The sequence below is a fragment of the Cyanistes caeruleus genome, chromosome 1, assembly GCF_971803275.1.
Source record: "Cyanistes caeruleus chromosome 1, bCyaCae1.hap1.1, whole genome shotgun sequence".
Classification (NCBI taxonomy): Eukaryota; Metazoa; Chordata; class Aves; order Passeriformes; family Paridae; genus Cyanistes; species Cyanistes caeruleus.
In genome coordinates, this window is record NC_141701.1 from 108,193,185 (window position 1) to 108,210,223 (window position 17,039).

The 17,039-nt window shown below is 40.9% G+C and overlaps 1 long non-coding RNA gene across 1 annotated transcript in view; it reads left to right on the top strand.

Moving 5' to 3' along the window:
• The first annotated feature begins 2,493 nt into the window (after positions 1–2,493).
• Positions 2,494–17,039, top strand: part of LOC147655812 (uncharacterized) — a 94,712-nt gene continuing 80,166 nt past the window's right edge. Inside the window, exons 1-3 of the long non-coding RNA XR_015275711.1 lie at positions 2,494–2,675; positions 2,884–3,032; positions 4,581–4,714. This is a non-coding gene — a long non-coding RNA (uncharacterized LOC147655812). The remainder of the gene's footprint in view (positions 2,676–2,883; positions 3,033–4,580; positions 4,715–17,039) is intronic.

Sequence of the window (17,039 nt, forward strand, 5' to 3'; positions counted from 1 at the left end):
CCGTTTTTCAGAAGTTCAGTGTGACTACAAGCACATGGGAAGCTGAGGAAGAGGATGTGAATCTTCACCACTTCCTTGCAAATTCTGTAGCAGTGGAAGGAAGTGAGGTAAATTGGTCTTGTCTTTCACTTTGGAAGTCTGCTTTCCTCTTTTACAGTATTTATATAGGGATCAGAGGGGCTAAAGGTAAATCCTGGCAGGTGAGCAATGTGCCAGGAGTTTCACAGTGTAGACATACTCTGAGACTGAGAGACAAGGAGTTAGTGCTAGGTGTGTTTTCAACCCAAAATGGGTAAAAGCACTTTTTCAGCAGGTACTTTTTGAGTAACTGGAAATTCATATATAGATCAAATGTATGGATTTGGTCATGAAGTGACAGTATTTCTCATCTTCCAGGAAGGGATAAAGGAGAAACAGGAAAATCAAGAAGTTGTTTGAGAAGGTGGGTTTCAGTTATCTTTGGGAATTCATGGGGTGTTTTGTGAGGCTCAGATCTGAAAGAAAAGCAAGATGAAGTTAGTTCACAGCTCTTTGGTGGATTAATTTTAAGGGCACAGTGGTAAAATAAATGTGTAAATAAACTAACTTGGCTAAATTGTAAGTTCTTCATTGAACTTTAACACAAGGAATAAAAATACAGAAGTTGGAGGGAAGGTCAGAGAGCTGGGACAAGTCTCAAAGTACAGCGTGGGTAGGCAGAGATAAAGGTATCAGAAGGGTTAGTGAACAGAATGTGATGCATTTAATGAGGGACATGAAAAATAACTGGAAATCACTGGAAAAGTACATTAATGATAAGACAAAGAGGAAGAAAAGCTTGTGCACTGCTGACTCTGAGGATAAATACGTTAAAAGATTAAGTAAAAATGTTTCTTTTATATCAGTCTTCACTTGTATCTCAATAGCAATCTTTCACAGTTAGTACTAATGACCGCTGAAGGCAATCTAGGCCTTTTTTAACACCAGGCCAGATTATCTTAGATGTGCCCTGATATTTTAAGACTGATGGAAAGATTTGCCTCTGTTGGACAGCTGACCAAAGTTATTTAAGTAATCTTGCAGGTTCATGAGTGACAGAGGACATACCAAATGACAGAAACAAAACTAAATGTAGTGCTTCCCCTGCTGGAGGACAAGAAGAGTTGGGGATTTATTACTTAACTTTAATTTTCAGAACAAGAACTACTTCTGATAAAGTTTTGTTAAAACCTAGACAGTAATGAGGAAAATAAAAGCCTCCCCTCTCTTGCCATCCCTTTCTAGCAGAATTACAATTCTGTAAGCATCAGGGAAAGTTTCTGTATTTCAGATGTGGAAATTACTAGCATCTTATCCAACAGGAATACCCAGCTGGCACTTCAAACAAACATCCTGGACTGTCTTGTGTAAGACCACGGTAGTAGTTTCTTGCTGGAGAACGTCTTCCTTTCTTTGATTTTTATGTCTATTTCATATTAAGTATTGACAGCTTGGTTTTAAATGCAGGAAGAGTTCCACACCCAGGAGCACATATTCAGGTTTCTGTGTGTGTGTGTGTGTGTGTGTGTGTGTGCAAAGAATACTGAAGCATGTATAAAGAGGAAATCTGCATTCAGGTATTATCTGCTATTGAACAGAGGATGTGCCACCAAGCCTATAATTGATGTTTATTGAAGGAAAGAATAAATATTGCCTGATGTTCCAGTCATTGATAGAGCTGTCTCATTCTATTTAATAAGCAGAGGAGGTTTATAGTGTTTTCCCAGCCATTTCCCAAGATACCTTTTTTTTTACTGGCCTTTGGCACAATGTTACTTTATTGCTTCTTGCTGTGTTAAGGTCCTACCTTGCCTTGTCTATTATCTGACTGGAATACATTCATCAGAAGATCAACTGCTATGAATCAATGGACCTGCAGGGAAACTGCTGCAGGAACATTGATTTACAACAGCTGAATATTGGCTCTTATTCCTCACAAATTGCCGATGTCATAAACTATTAAGAAGTCAAGTTTAAAAAAAATGTATCTACGACACAGACTGGAAAATCACCCAACCACGCTAATTTTATTTAATAGAAAATGAAAAAAAAAATGAAATAAAAAAAATTAGCATTAAATAAAGGCAATACATATAAAAGGGGACAGGATGATTATTTTAGGAGAGTGAATATTCCAAATTATAAGCATAGTGAGCAATGCCATGATTTGGTCATTTACATGAGATTTGAGAAACCTCTGGTTTTCGGCTTGTGTTTCAAATCAAATGCAATGGGTTTGGAACTTTCTATCCATTCCCACAGAATGACCCAGCTGCAGAGTTATTTTGTTACTTTGTCCTTCTCCAGATTCTACCCTGGATCTTGAGCCTTTTAATTAAACACAATGTTTCCATACGCATCATTTTTGACTGAACAGCATTTTTCAGTGGGAAGCAACTAACTTAGAAAGTGGGAAGTAATTATCTCTACAGTGTAGTCATTATTTTTTTGTGAGCTCTAATTGTATCCAAATCAGAGCTCATGTAAATCTGTTTTGAAGCAGTGTATTTTTGCTCCACAGCAAAGGAAAAATTTGCACAAATCTCCAAGACTCCTTGTTAGACTCCAGTCTCTTACCCAAATATCAAAATTAGTTTTAAAAGGATTGATTACATCTTTGTGTGCTGAACCCTTTTTGTCTACCATGAAAAAATAAAGTAGGATTTGTATCCTTCCTGTGTTGATATGAATACAGATCTTCCCCTAGCCTGGTTTAATAAATATAGCTGTGAAAGGAATTTTCAAGGACATCTTTCCAGATTGTGTCTCAACTCAGTATTTTTCTTCTCCCTTTTTTTTTTTTTTTTTTTTTGCAAGTAAAACCAAAGGTAACCTGAAAAATTTTATGTTGCATTTCTTTAATAGGTGAGAAGATGCCACTGGAGTACCAGATAAGTGAAGGACAACAGAGGGGGGCATCTGGTGTTCTCTGAAGGCTGCAGTTTGTGGGTACTTTTCACTGGACTGATGTAGTGCAGAAATGGGAATGAATTCCCCTTTACCTGTAATGAGAGGTAAGTGGAACTTGCTTTCTCACTCTCTTATTGAATGAAACTCTATTGAAAGAAGCTGCTTAGCTTATCAATCCTGATCTAAAGTGCCAGTCTTTGCCTGTTGGTTTAATTTCCTATTTGCTTTTCAATTCATTCACAATCAAGATGAAAGTCAGGATTAAAAAAACACAGTCCTACCCTTTTCATGGCTTCTAACTATTTTAAATCTGTTGCCACACATTTTTTGTCTTTCTTTCCTGGGGAAGTTAGAATTTGGTTCCTACATAGTCAAATGATAAAGAAAAGCACCTCTGTTTGGGTTTTTTGGGGGTTTTTAAAAGACTTTATAAATTGGAGTATTTATCAGAAAAATCAATGTTACACAGAAGAGGTCTCCCTTTCTTAGTTAATAACACATCTTTTAGGGTTGACTGTGGGCCCAATATGTTTGTAAGCAAGAACAAAAACACATACATGCACACACAGAACTTCCTTTGAAATAAAATGAGATGATGAAGGTGGAGAATTTGGGAATGAGATAGATAAAAGGTTCATAGACTTTTGATGGGTGGAATGAACTCTGGTCCTGTTTGAATGCTGAAGGTTTAGTTTATTTGCCCAATAAAATGCTGATAGTATTAGGTGGGTAACTAGAGACCCCTTGCTGAGATTAGAGTGCTCTTTTGTTAAAATATGGTAAAACACATGCAAGAGAGAAAATAAATGTCCTAGGGAGATCACAACAAGACTGTGAAGAAAATACATGTTACTTCAGGGGTCAGGAATTGAACAGAGAGCTGGATAATATGTAAAGTTCACATGCTGAATGAGATAGGTTCTATGAGATAAAACAAAAAACAATCAGTGAGCAGAAAAAGGAAAATAGTTTTTAAAAGATTTAAAAGAAATCAGAAAGTGAAAAAAATCTACCATTAGTAAAAACAAATATTTTAAGATCATGAAGCTGAAGAAAAACCCATGTTGTTAGCTTAAACTCTGCCTCTAGCCCTAACTGCAAATACCCTAGCCTCTCCCCTCTCCCCACCACTTCTCTGCCCTTGTGATGGTGGTGACCACATTAGTCTAAAGTCCTCCATTGGAAACCAGGTTTTGGGAAGAAAGATGGAGGGTTCTTTCCGTGCCTTGAGATGAAACAAGCTAGAAACAGTTCCTGACAAAACTCCCGCTGGGGCAATTTCTGTTCTCATTGCTGTCTGTTTTATTTTTTTCACCTTGGAGATATGACTGGGAAATAAAAAACCAGACAGATTTGATGCCATTGAAAGGGATGACTGTACACCTTAAAGTGAGGCCTATCCTCACATGTTGTTTGGTGTATATTGTTATTTTGCCTCATTAATACTCTACAGTGCTGTAGATTGCAGACCACAATGGGACAGTGTGTGAGTAGTTTTAAAAGCCAAAGGTATTCCTGCAGAAGTGGATATCTACTAGTCCTAGTGGATATCTACTAGTACTAGTAAGACAGTGTATGATCTTCCAGTAACTGTAAGCCAAAGCCCAAATATTTCAATGACTTTAGTTCTGTATCACTACATTCCTTTACAGGATTTACAGGATTATCCCAGTTTACTGGTTAATTATTGTGGTATTTCAGTACTAATCCTGCTATAACTATTTCTGGAACATTGGAGTAGTCCTGCTCTTGGAATCACTGAGCGTATAATTAATTCCATGGTGTGGTAAGTATGTTTTAATTACTGTGTACCATACTGCACCCAAGAAAAAGACAAGTGTTTTGAAATGTAGCATGTGTAGAGAATGTAAAAATGTTATTAATCCTGTTTTCTTCATGTGCTAAACTGTATGTTTTATATACTGAATTCTATACTCTAAGTATAAAGGCATGCAAGCAAAACAGATGCTGATTTCTGTGTCTACAGCCTGATCTATCCCCTGATGGCATGAAGAAAAGGTTAGTTTTCAACGTTACTTTATTGTAGTACTGGTCGGAGTTTTACATTCCACCCATCTTAAAGGAGAAAGACTGGATGCCACAGTGGGGTGCATACCCTTGATTACCTGCTCCCTTACCATCTTTCGTTAGCTTTGTCTCCATGGCTCCAGATGCAATACCAGAACACAAGGCCAGAGCTCTTTTCTGTATGATGTTGTATGATACCCACCATTTATCACTATAAATTCACTGTTTTCTGAGTAACAAAACAAATGTTTAACTTCACCTATATTTTTATTTCCCTTAGAAGTTTGCCTTTAAGTATTCTACACATTATACTTTATAGACATGACCTGTTTCGAAGTTGCTGTCTTAACACAAGCTTGACCTAGTAGCTTCTGTTGCCCTGTTGCCCAGGGAATTCTGAGTGCCATACTGATACTACTTTTTTTTTTTTCTTCCTCTTAGATACCCTGGAATATCCTAGGAGAAAAAGCATTTGTATTTTCCAGTCTTATCACACCAGTACAGTGTTGCAGCTGAAGTGCAGCTGCATCTTCTGAGTGGCAGCAGCCCCATGTTGGTGTGGGGACTGCTGGAAAACCCAAGCCCCCTTTTAGGAATGTTATTGTTTGACAATGCTATCATAATTGCCTGGGGTTCTTGTTATGCATCTCTGCTGGCCCAGCTGGCTGCAAAATTACTTCCAAAGATACCAGGGTTGTATGATGATAGAAAGCTGCTCTTGGACTTCACCTCTCATGAATTACTGGGCCTTGTCCTGGAGGATCTTTGCTAATTGAAGATTTTGATTAGTGGTCTGTAGTATTGCAAATGTTGTGTATCTCTCATCGAAACAGATTCTTTGTTTTGGATCTTATGTGTGAATTAAGGGCAGGATTTGGAAGGTTCCTTTTTTGGGGCAATTGCTGATCCTCTACAAGTGAAATTGTCCCAGGTGAGCTCCCCCACCACCATCCTGTCCTCCCTTTTATTTTTGTATAGGCCCTCAAAGGAGAAAAAAATTCTTTTTAAATATTAGTGAAGAATAATCAGGAAGAGACAGTAACCTCTAAAACTTTATAAAATCTGATATGATAAAAACATTAAAGAATGGTGAAAGAGGTGTCTGTCTTGACAGAAAACTACATAGTGACAGAGTTTTCCATTAGTTAACAGCTTATAGCACTAAATGCCTTAAATCAGCTTTTAAAGTAGCAAATAGTTGAGTGCTTTTTAAAATTTAACTTTAATCACTGGATCTTGGCTCTATTCCCAGCAAAGAAACAAACAAAATAACTTGTTTGTGGGCTCTAAAAAAATTCAAATTTGCTCTCTGATGCTTGATTTCTACTTGGGGAAAAATAATAATTCCTCAAGTCATCAGTTTCATTCTGAGATTAAATGGAATAAAGGCTCTGGATCCACTCTGGGCCTAATGGGATGCTTCTCTGCCCCTGCTCTTTCTTGTTTTCTGCAGGGTGTGTGGATATTGGAGATGTGGTCTGGAAGTCCTCACAGTGGTGTTTCTAAGCATGAAACCAAGGATTTGTTTCATGTGCCTGTAAAGCAGCACAAAGGCTGAGGATGGTGAATAGTATCAGAGTCTGGGAGAACTGGGTAGGGCACAAGGCTAGACTGGTGCAATCTTGCCCCTTGTGCCTATTGGTTGGGCTAAGGAATGAAGAAATTTTTATACTACATATCCATGTACCAGTACATGGTGGCCTGCCAGCTGGATTTCCAGGACGAGATGGACACACTGGAGATGGTCCATTGAAGGGTGGCTGAGAGGATTAGGAGACCAGAGCATCTCTCCTAAGAAAAAGGTCTGAGAGACCTGGGATGGTTCAGGCTGAAGAGATGGCTTGAGGGGGGGTTTAATAAACAATGAGTACCTGAAAGGAGGGCACACAGAGAACAGAGACAGGCTCTTTTCAGTGGTGCCCAGCAGCAGGATCAGTGGCAGCGGGCACAAACTGAAACATTCTTTCTGCTGCTGGGGTGACTGGGCACAGGTTGCCTGGAGATCTTGTCAAGTTTTCAGTCTTGAACATAATCAGAAGTCTTCTGGACATGGACCTGGGCAGCTGGCTCTAGGTAGCCTTGCTTGAGCAGGGAGATTGGGCCATTTGACCTCCAGAGATCCCTTCCAACGTCAACTCTTCTGTAATTCTGGGATTTATATTAGTAAATAAAAAGATCCATGGCAGTTCTTTGGCTCTTAGGCAAGTGGGATGTCATAGGTCATGCCCATACCTGCTGAATTCTCTTTCCCCTGCTGAACACAGTGCCTTCATCTGTGCTGTGTCCTGGAGCAATCTCTGGTGTACACTCCCTTCTGAGAGGTCAGGGTGGCTGATTTGTGGCCAGAGCCAAAACTTTGCCTGGCAGTGAACTAATGAGCTGGACTGTATCCATGACTATGGGGCTGTGTTGAGTCTGTGGACAATGTATGTTCAATTTGCTAATAACAACACAGCCTATTAAACCTATTCTCCAAAGCCCAACCACATTAAAGGGAATCGTCACAATCACCAAGAGATTTTATGTACAGGTTTCTTCCCTCTGCATTTGCGACTCATTCAGAGATATTAAAAGCATCCTGCACTCTGCTTTGTCTCACAGCTTTCTTGACTCCCACTCTAGCCTGGGCTTCCTGGTGCTTTCCTGATCCTGACCCTGCCCAGGGATTTCACAAATCATCATTTGGTTCAAAAGATTTTGCTGGAAGTTTGGTGCAGAGTCACCTCATTTCTTTAGCGGGCACCTGAGGCTGTGTAGCTCTACCCCAGGACTGAGTAGATGGTTTTTACAGTGTGGGGAATTGGTTGCAAAGGTGTGAAGCAAGCCAATTATATTCCTAATGGGTGCTCACTGTGGAGGCTTATGCTGGCACAGCTTCCTAGGTACTGCCTCCACCGTGGGGAGAGGGGAGGGGAGAAATTCAGGAAGAGAAAGGCAATGAAGAGAAACCATGGGAAAATGAGACAAATAAAAAAGCAGGAGGAGCACAAGAAAGAATAAAAAGAAGAAAGAAATATTATCAAAAAGAAAGTAATTCTAGAAAGAAACCTGTGTCTAGCAGAACAGAGAAAAGAAACAGAGCAATGTGGTGGAATGAACAGAAAAATAGAAGGAAAAGGGGGAAAAAAAAAGTGTCCTTTCTTGACGTTCTTTTTCATGCTAGCACTGCTCTAAGAACTGTGTGAATAGCCACATCCCTAGATTTGTGTTTTGCAGTAGTTCTTCTACATATTTAATATCTTTCCACAGTATTTCAGCTGAAGCAGAAGGAGCTTGTGGCATTTTTCTCCCTTTATGTCCCCCAGTGCCCTCTCAGCATTTCCTAAGTTCAGCTGACAGAAGGCATAAGGGTTACTTGGCACCATTCACCCACTAGATTAAGTGCAAATACATTTTGGCAGTGATTCCTGGTAAACTGCATATGTTTTGCACATGGCCTCTTCCCTGTAAAGTTTTGGGTAATATTCTGCTAGTTTTTTCTCTCGTTTATGTTTCCTTTTCCTCTGCAGCTGGAATGTGTGAGCATGAGCATTGGTACTGTGTTTATCTTTTGCTAGTTTACTGACTGTTTAAAGCTCACCCACGCTGATAAGTATTTTTACCTCCCTCTTCTTTGCCTTATTTGCAGAATCTTTCTTTCCTGTGTTACATACAAATATAGGCTAGAAGCTTCTGCACAAGGCATCATGTTTTGCCAGGCACCAATAAAGCACTGAGAAGATGACAGTTTATTGAGTGCACCTATTCTGCATATTTGCACCAAGGCTGTGTACAGTTTTCATCATTTTTGAAGAGTGTGTGAGGTTTTGTTTCTTTCAAGAAAGGGGGAAACAGAGATTATGTGAATTGCTTACAATTCAAAACCTCTCATGCAGCCTGTGTTTTGCACAAGCTCTTCTTTCAGTGCTGATCCAGTTTGTTTCTGGAGCTTGTTTTTCATTCTGCATTTATCTCCTTCTCCATTTTTCACTGCTTGCTTGGCCAAAAACCAATCAACTCAACTCCTGTGCACACAAAATTCAAATCCAGAGGATCTACAGATAAGAAAGGCCTTCAGAGAATATCTTCCCTGTACCATTTCAAACACTTTTACTGTGGTGAAAAAATGTTATGAGCTACAAAATGATGTCTTTTAGTTCTGAGGGATGTAGGCAAGGCATTCTGACTGATACTCTGTCCTTTAAGCAAAAATCTCTTCTCTATGTATCTCACTTTTTGTACAAAGATTTTAGGAATCCATGTTTTGATAAGATGCTTCACGTCTTTATCGTTCATTTGAACTTTGAGTGGTACAGCAGCACAAAAAAAATGTTAAAAAGTTAAAGCTTCCCACTTCCCAAGGCAGCTATTCTTTACGTAAAAATATCTAAGAGTACTAAATGAATATCAGGTAGCTCTTCATATCTGAGTTTTTATTGAAGGAAGGGGACTATTTCATTAATTGTCTTGCTCTAAGATTTCTTGATAGCATTGTTAGGCCAAAACTGTTGCACTAAACCTTCCATGTAGTTGTTCTTCCTGAAGACTCTTCAAGTGCCTAACAGGATTATTTTCTTGTGTGCATGCTTGTTTGAAGGGATTGCCAGCTGTCCTGGAAATGCAGTCACCTCCAGTGTGGTGAATAGCCATGCACAGGTTTCTGCTCTTTTTCTGTCCTGGTTTTGTTAATTGGGAAATGTAACAACAGCTTGGGAATATGGGAAATCTGCCGAGATGCAAAGGTGCTTATACTGCACAGCCTGAAAATATGTGTGGGATGGAATGCTTGTGTGGGACAGCTCTTCCTGCCCAAGTAGTTGGAAGGGAAGGAGATGGCCAGGACACCTCTGGTCTTACTTGGAGCTGTGGATGCTGTGGCCTGTTCTGCTGATGTAGCTAAAGACAATGTGGGAGTGACTTGGCAGGTGGGAACACACTCCAGACCTTCTCCAAGAGGTGCTGAGCTGTAGTCAGAGGGTCACAAATGCCACAGAGTACCTTTGAGAGTTTGGGTTTTATTTGTCTTTGGACCATATTATATTTATTAGTTTTATTAAATAAATAGTAGCCCAGTGGAAAAATATATGTATTTGGATAGGAAAGGGTTGTCAAAAGCACATGAACATTTTAACCTCACTCCCTTTGGGACAAAATTGGACCCCCAGCTCCTGCATTTTTTAACTCTCCTACTCAAAACTTGACAGTGGCTGTTCCTGCTGTGTTTAAATATGAAGGAATGAGAATTCATACAGAATATGGTTGCTGCTGCCAATAATTTCCCTTGAATCTTTCCACTATTCTCAGTGGGAATTATACCAAGCCTTTTTAAGGCACATAGCAGATTGTGGGACCTATCACTTTTGAATATTTGAATTTATCACTTACCACTTTTGATATTTGAATTTATTTATTTTGCTTCTATTTATTTATTTTGTTTCTATCAAGTACATATGTTGCTATGAAAAACTATCTGTTAGTTGTGTCCTTCCCAGAAAGTGCAGTTCTGATGAGACCTGTAGCTAGTTCTTGGCTGTATTACTTTCTAAGTCAACACCTTTATGGAAATAGCACTTTGAAGATTTGCAATAAATAGATGTCCTAGACAAGGAAGCAGTTAGAAATGTGGTGTTGTGACCAGCCATGAATGTATTGTAGATCTCTGGGTAAATTTGATGCTACAGGCTGACTGCAATAGCTGTATCACTTTGTTTTCAAATGAGAGTCCTCTTCTGTACTGTTTGGGTTCATTCTCCTTTGCTTGTTAGTTGGTGTTTTGGGATTTTTTTTAACAGAAACAATTTACATTGCTAGTGTACTGAAAATTACTTGTAGCTAAGTAACAAGCGTATTATGGCTTTTTTTTTTTTTTTGTATTTACTTTCACAGCATTAACAACATAAGGATATGACTGAATAATTAATATTTGTTTTACTGAGGCATTCTCACAAGCAATCAAAAGCTTTCTTAATGGTTTGCCTAGACAGTGATTGGATTGCCTAGACAGTCTCTGCTTGGAACCTTTGATTTGCAGTGCCCTACCAATGTGCTAATGTGGTTTTCTTTCTAGCTCTCTCTGGCATACAAAATCATTTCCCTACCTACAAACTCATAAATACTTTTTTCTTTTTTGGCTCTGTGAATGAATGAATATTTCTTGCTGCTGCAAGTTGATCTGCATGGTTGTATTTGTGAACATCCTTTTCTCTTTGACTTTGCCATTGATATTCAATCATTGAAATAAAAGCTCCACTTAATTTGCATGTGTTTCTCTGCTGGAGACAAGACACATCTATATGATATTATGCATCTTATTCTAGCTGTAATCTTCCTACCTGCATTGTCTGACCATACTGGATTTATGAGGGAAGATTTTGGTATCAGGGTGGCTACAGGGTTGAAATCTGTGAGAAGGGACCAGGGCTGCCCCTATATTGTAGAGAGACAGTTCCAGCCAGCCCTTAATTGGACACACTGCTGCCCAAAGGTGGGCCCATCACTGGAAGCACCAGTGTGGTACACCTTCAAAAAAGGGTAAAAAACATTGTACAGCAGCTGTGAGAGAGGAGTGAGTTAAATGGAAGAGCAATAGTCCTGCAGCATCAAGATCAAGTATGGAGATGGAGGAGGTGTTCCAGCCACCAGAGCAGAAGTTTCTATGCTGCCTGATGCTGCCTGTGGCAGGACCATAGTGAAGCAGGTTGTGTCCCTGCACCCACAGAGTAGGTGGATGTGTCCTGAAGAAAGCTGCAGCCTGTGCAGAGCCCACACTCCCATGCAGGAGGTGAAACCCATGCAGAGGAACACACGCAGGGCCTGTGACCCACAGGGGACCCAGGCTGGAGCACTCTGCTCCTGAGATACCGTATCCCATAAAAACCACCCATGATGAACCAGTTCCTGAAGAGCTGAAGGTCATGAGAAAGATCCACATTGGAGCTCTTAGGGAAGGACTGTATACTGTGGGAGGGATCCCACGCTGGAGTAGGGAACAGTGTGAGGAGGAAAACGCAACAGAAATGAAATATTATTGACTGACTGTAACTCCCACTCTCCATTCCCTGGCATCTCTCAGGACAGGCTGAGTGGAGAAGGGTTAGTGAAGTTGAAGTCAGTGAAGTTAGTGAAGTAAGAAGTCAGTGAAGCTGAGCCTGGGAGTGGAAGGAAAATGGGTTTTATTTTGTTCTAGTTTATTTTTTGGGGGAGGGGGGAGTGTGTGGAGTGGTATTATTTTCACCATCCTACTCTATTTTTAATTATCGATGACTCAAATTAATCTTCCCAAGCCAAGTCTGCTTTGGCTTTGATGCTAACTGACAACTGATCTCCCTCTTCTTAACTCATAAGGTTTTTCATCTTGTTTTCTCCCGCTAAGGTGAGGGTGTGAGTGGTTTGGTGGACACCTGTCATTCAACCAAGGTCAACCAATCACCTTTACCTGAAATTGTCCCTTGTGGTCTTTTGGGCGGATCCTAATTAGGGTTTTATTTTACTGACTATTTACAAATAAATGTAACCAGATGTCAAGAGAATATGAATTCTTTCTCACTCCCTAGTTTGCATTCTGTATTTGAATACACAGAGAAGAGGAACAAAAGTTCATGGGTTCTGGCACCTGATTTGAACTTGTCTAAAATCTGACAACCCCCTCCTAACTTCCAGCTGTTTTCTTGAGCAACAAGCAGAACAATGTGGCTATGAAGGGGATTCTTCCTAAGGCATTTAGATCTGTTTCAGGCAGAAGTCTACCTTGGTCTACTGGAACTAACAGTCTGTGCTGGAATCTCAACTTTTTCTGATGCATTTCTTACATCCTCCATCTCAGGCCCTCAATGACTGATGTCCTTTTCACTTTCTTTGACATTCTCTTGCAGAGCAATGAGCAGTGGTGGTGCAATGTTTGCTGACACATTAGCTGCTAATATCTACTTTAGGCTGAGACAGCCATGTAATTTCTTAGATAAGATGAGAAAAGATGAAATGAAAACCATATTTTAAAAGGGGTCTCTGTTCCCAATAAGCTATATTTTCTTCCAGTGAAGGCAGTGTGCCAAAATACTGTCTGAAACAAAACTATTCTGGTATTGCTTGGTGGGAGAAGAGTTGCTATTCCAGGCAAACAAATTGCTAATGTTGAGTATCTGAATCACAGCCTTTTTCTGCTGAAAAATAAACTTTGTAGATGTATGTAATTAATGGAACCTGAAAAGTCTGCTTCTTCCATTGCAAGTCTTGGAATGGAATGAGAGGATATGCACTGCCTTTTTCCTATTCCCATTAGCTCAACCAAAAAAGCCAAACATCTCCATTTGCCACCCAAATTGCAGAGCAAGGGATTCCGTCCATTGGACAGTCTGAGCAGCAGAGACAAAAAACATCTAAATGTCTGTGTCTCTAGTTTGGTGTGAATTCTCAGGTGCCTAGTAAAGGCTGGGCCAAACAACGTTTTCAAAAAGAAGAGCTAAAAATCAGGCTCAAATGAACCTGCAAAACAGGTCTGCACCTGGCTTCTTCCCCTCAGCAAAAGCCAGTCCCTCAATGACATGTCCATGGTCTTTACAGGGTGTCAAGGTACAGTGAAGTGCTTTAGCTTCAAAGCCACAATGTAGACTAGCTGCTGTTGCCTGTTATCAAATGCTGAAAACAGAGGCTCCTTTTTGAAGCCTTTTCCTTTTTGGAATGGAAATATCTTATTCCAGCGCACTAGCAAGTATTTCCATTTCTGAAAGCTACCAGCAGGAAATTAGTGCTGCTGCTAAATGGAGGAAGAATGAGCATATGGCAGGTAAAGCAGTTTGTTCCAGGGATCTGCCTAATTTAATTGCACAACTACATGCAAGAATGAGGCATTAAATCTGAGGTCTAACATAATCAAAGAACTTGTGATGCCAGTGTGAGATAAGGCTTCAGACTCTTGAAACTGAGCACATTTTGATAAAAAGTGAAGGAATGTGGGGAAGGTAAACTGAACTGTCTTGCATAAAAGAACTAATATGCTCCAGAAGTCATGGTGGAGACTTTTAAATCTCCAGTTCACTCCCAAGTGACTTGATTTTAATAGCCTGTCCAAACCAAATTGATATTCTTTTCAGGTCCTTCAGAGTATTCAGATTCCACAAGCATTTTTTATGAAGCCTAATTAATATGGCTGTACTTAATCCGAAGAATAAATTGATGAAGTTTTACAAAGGCTGATATTTGATTGCAAAGCCATTGGTGTTTCAAATAAAACAAGCAGAGAAATTTGCAAATACATTAATTTTCTAAGAGAATCATTGCAAAAGACATGAGCAGTGCTTTTATATTATATACAAATATATTATATTTTCTATTATATCAGACTGTTGTTTTAGAGTAGAAACTGTTTGCGTTTATTCATTCTCAGTATGGTGCAGGCACCAGTCTCCTGTCTAACTTTCTCAGGCAAATCTCGCAGAAGAGCAAGGGAGCTGAATTCCCTTTCCCAATTAGTACTACCCTATGCAGCTTGGGAAAGCTCCCCACACAACTTTCTGTCTCAGCCAGCAGGTGTGGAGTGACTCCATCAGTAGATAAGGAAGAGCTAAGGGTATCATCTATCTGCACTCGTATAAAGCCTTTGACACAGTCTCACACAACATCCTTCTCGCTGGAGAGGTGGATTTGATGGGTGGACTGTTCAGTGGGTAAGGAATTGGCTGGATGGATGCACACAGAGAGTAGTGATCAGTGGCCCAATGCCTGGATGGAGACCAGGGATCAGTCGTGTTGCCCAGGGGTCCATATTTGGACCAGTACAATTTAATGTCTACATCAATGACAAACTGGGATCCAGTGTATCCTTGGCAAGTTTCCCAATGACCCCAAGCTGTGCAATGTGGCTGACATACCTGAGGAGTGGGAGGCCATTCAGAGGAACCTGGACAAGCTTGAGGATTGGGGTTCTGTGAGTCTTATGATGTTCAACAAGACCAGGTGCAAGGTGGTGCACCACAGTCCAGGCAGCCCCTGGTATCAGCACATGCTGGGGGATGAACAGATTGAGAGCAGCCCTGGGGAAAAGCACTTGGGGGTGCTGGTGGGTGAGAGGCTGGACATGAGATGGCAGTGTGAACTTGGGAGCCTGAAAGTCCTGGGCTGCATCCAAAGCAGCATGGCCAGAAGGGCAAAGGACAGGATTCTGCCCCTCTGCTCTGCTGAGACCTCAGCTGTAGAGCTGCATCCAGCTCTGGGGTCCTCAGTACAGGAAAGATCTGGACTAGCTGGAGAGAATCTAGAAGAGGACAACAAAAATTAACAGGATAGAACACCTCTCCTATGAGAAAAGTCTGAGAGCATTGGGGTTGTTCAGCCTGGAGAAGAGAAGGCATTGGGGAGCCATTATTGCGGCTTTTCAGTACTTAGATGGGGACAAACTTCTTACTTGGGCCTGTTGCAATACCCGAGGTAGTGGTTTCAAAGTATCAGAGGGTAGATTTAGAGTAGATATAAGAATACTTCCATGATGAGTGTGGTGAAAATGCAACAGGTTGCCCAGAGACATGGTAGATGCTCTGAGAACATTTAAGATCAGATTGGGTGAAGCTGAGCAACCTGATCTAGTTGAAGATGTCCCTGTTCAATGCAGAGAAGCTGGACTAAATGCCATCCCAAGTGATTCTGTGACTCTGCTCTATATTTTATCTTTGACTATGTCTGGAGTCTTTTCTCTAAACAGTTACTTGAGCATTTTACTAGCTTGGAGTGTTCACTGTGGCTTGTCTCAGTGGTCCTACATCATCTGTGGAGCATTATATTTTGTGGGGCGCTGTTCTGCACCCCACTCTCACGTGAGAGACATGGTAGAGGGCATCACACAGCTTCCTTCTGCTGTCTGCCTCTTTAAATTGTGAATGCAGAAAGAGAAGGGGATATGGTGTCCACTTGGGTCTCAGCCCACATAAGATCAAGGGCTACTTAAATCCTGAAGATGGGGAGCATGGCCATGCTCTGCAATTTAGCCATAATCTGTGAGAACTGTATATTTTCCAGCGAAACACTCTTCAGATTCCATGGCACAATGTCTGTGGCACTTACTGGGAAAGCAATACAATAACAAGAATTGAGTTGGCCTTGAGTTGCTCCTAGGACATGTTCATGGTAGACTGGGATTTTTGCCTGCGAGCAGCAATATGTCCATAAGGGAGAAAAAATGGGAGCAAGCACAACTGCAGTGCAGGCAGTGGCAGGAGCCTTGAGATAAAGCTCAGCAGAGCTTCTACTCAACTCCTTGAAGCTAAGCTCCAAGGATGACCAAGGCTTCTCAAAAGCTCTGTCTTCTCAAAATTATGAACTTCAGTGCAGGCAGCTCAGCTCCCAGAATGAGTAACGTGTGTGCTTCAGACACTGGACTTTACAAACAGATGCTCACAACCTCAGACTGGTCGAGGGACTAGTACACACCCAAACTGTTTTGAAATATTTTCTGAGGCTGTATCTTGTTGCATGTTTTAAGTTGTTGGGAAAGATACTGAATATTAACACCAGTGATAATCTGGCACTGAACAATGGATGGGACGTGAGGGCACTTATTCCTTAGTGACCCTGACCAGCTTCACCTGGGTCTCCACCCATGCCTTCTGCCTGTAATCCCAGGAGCTCCATTTAAACCGAGGCTTGGGCACTCACTCTTGCTCTGAGCTATCTAACAGGTACATCCAGCTCTAGTCTTGTCTCTGGTCTTACTTCTTAGAGCATTTTTGGGTCAGTATTCTAGGTGCCTTTGTCCCTAGTCCTTTTGTTTGGATGGGTATTGGACCCATTGTGCAGCATTATCTCTAGCCCTTTTTGGCCTGATCTGCTGTATGGGTTCCCAGGTCATACCCTGGCCCTGGCTCATTACCTTGCTTTGCCTGAGACTGTAAATAGACTCTGTTATTATCACCATGGCTGCCTGCTATGTTCAAACCCTCTGGGAACACGCCCTGATGAGTGAGGGTATTTCCAGTGTTGTGGTCACCTTCGGTTCCGGGCTTATTATGCCTTGTGGCACTGCTCTTCTCTTTCTGCTCTCATACAAATAAAATGAAACTGTAAGGTTGTCAGTTTTATTCTGGTTTTTTTCTATCAGTGAGTACGCAGTCCAAATA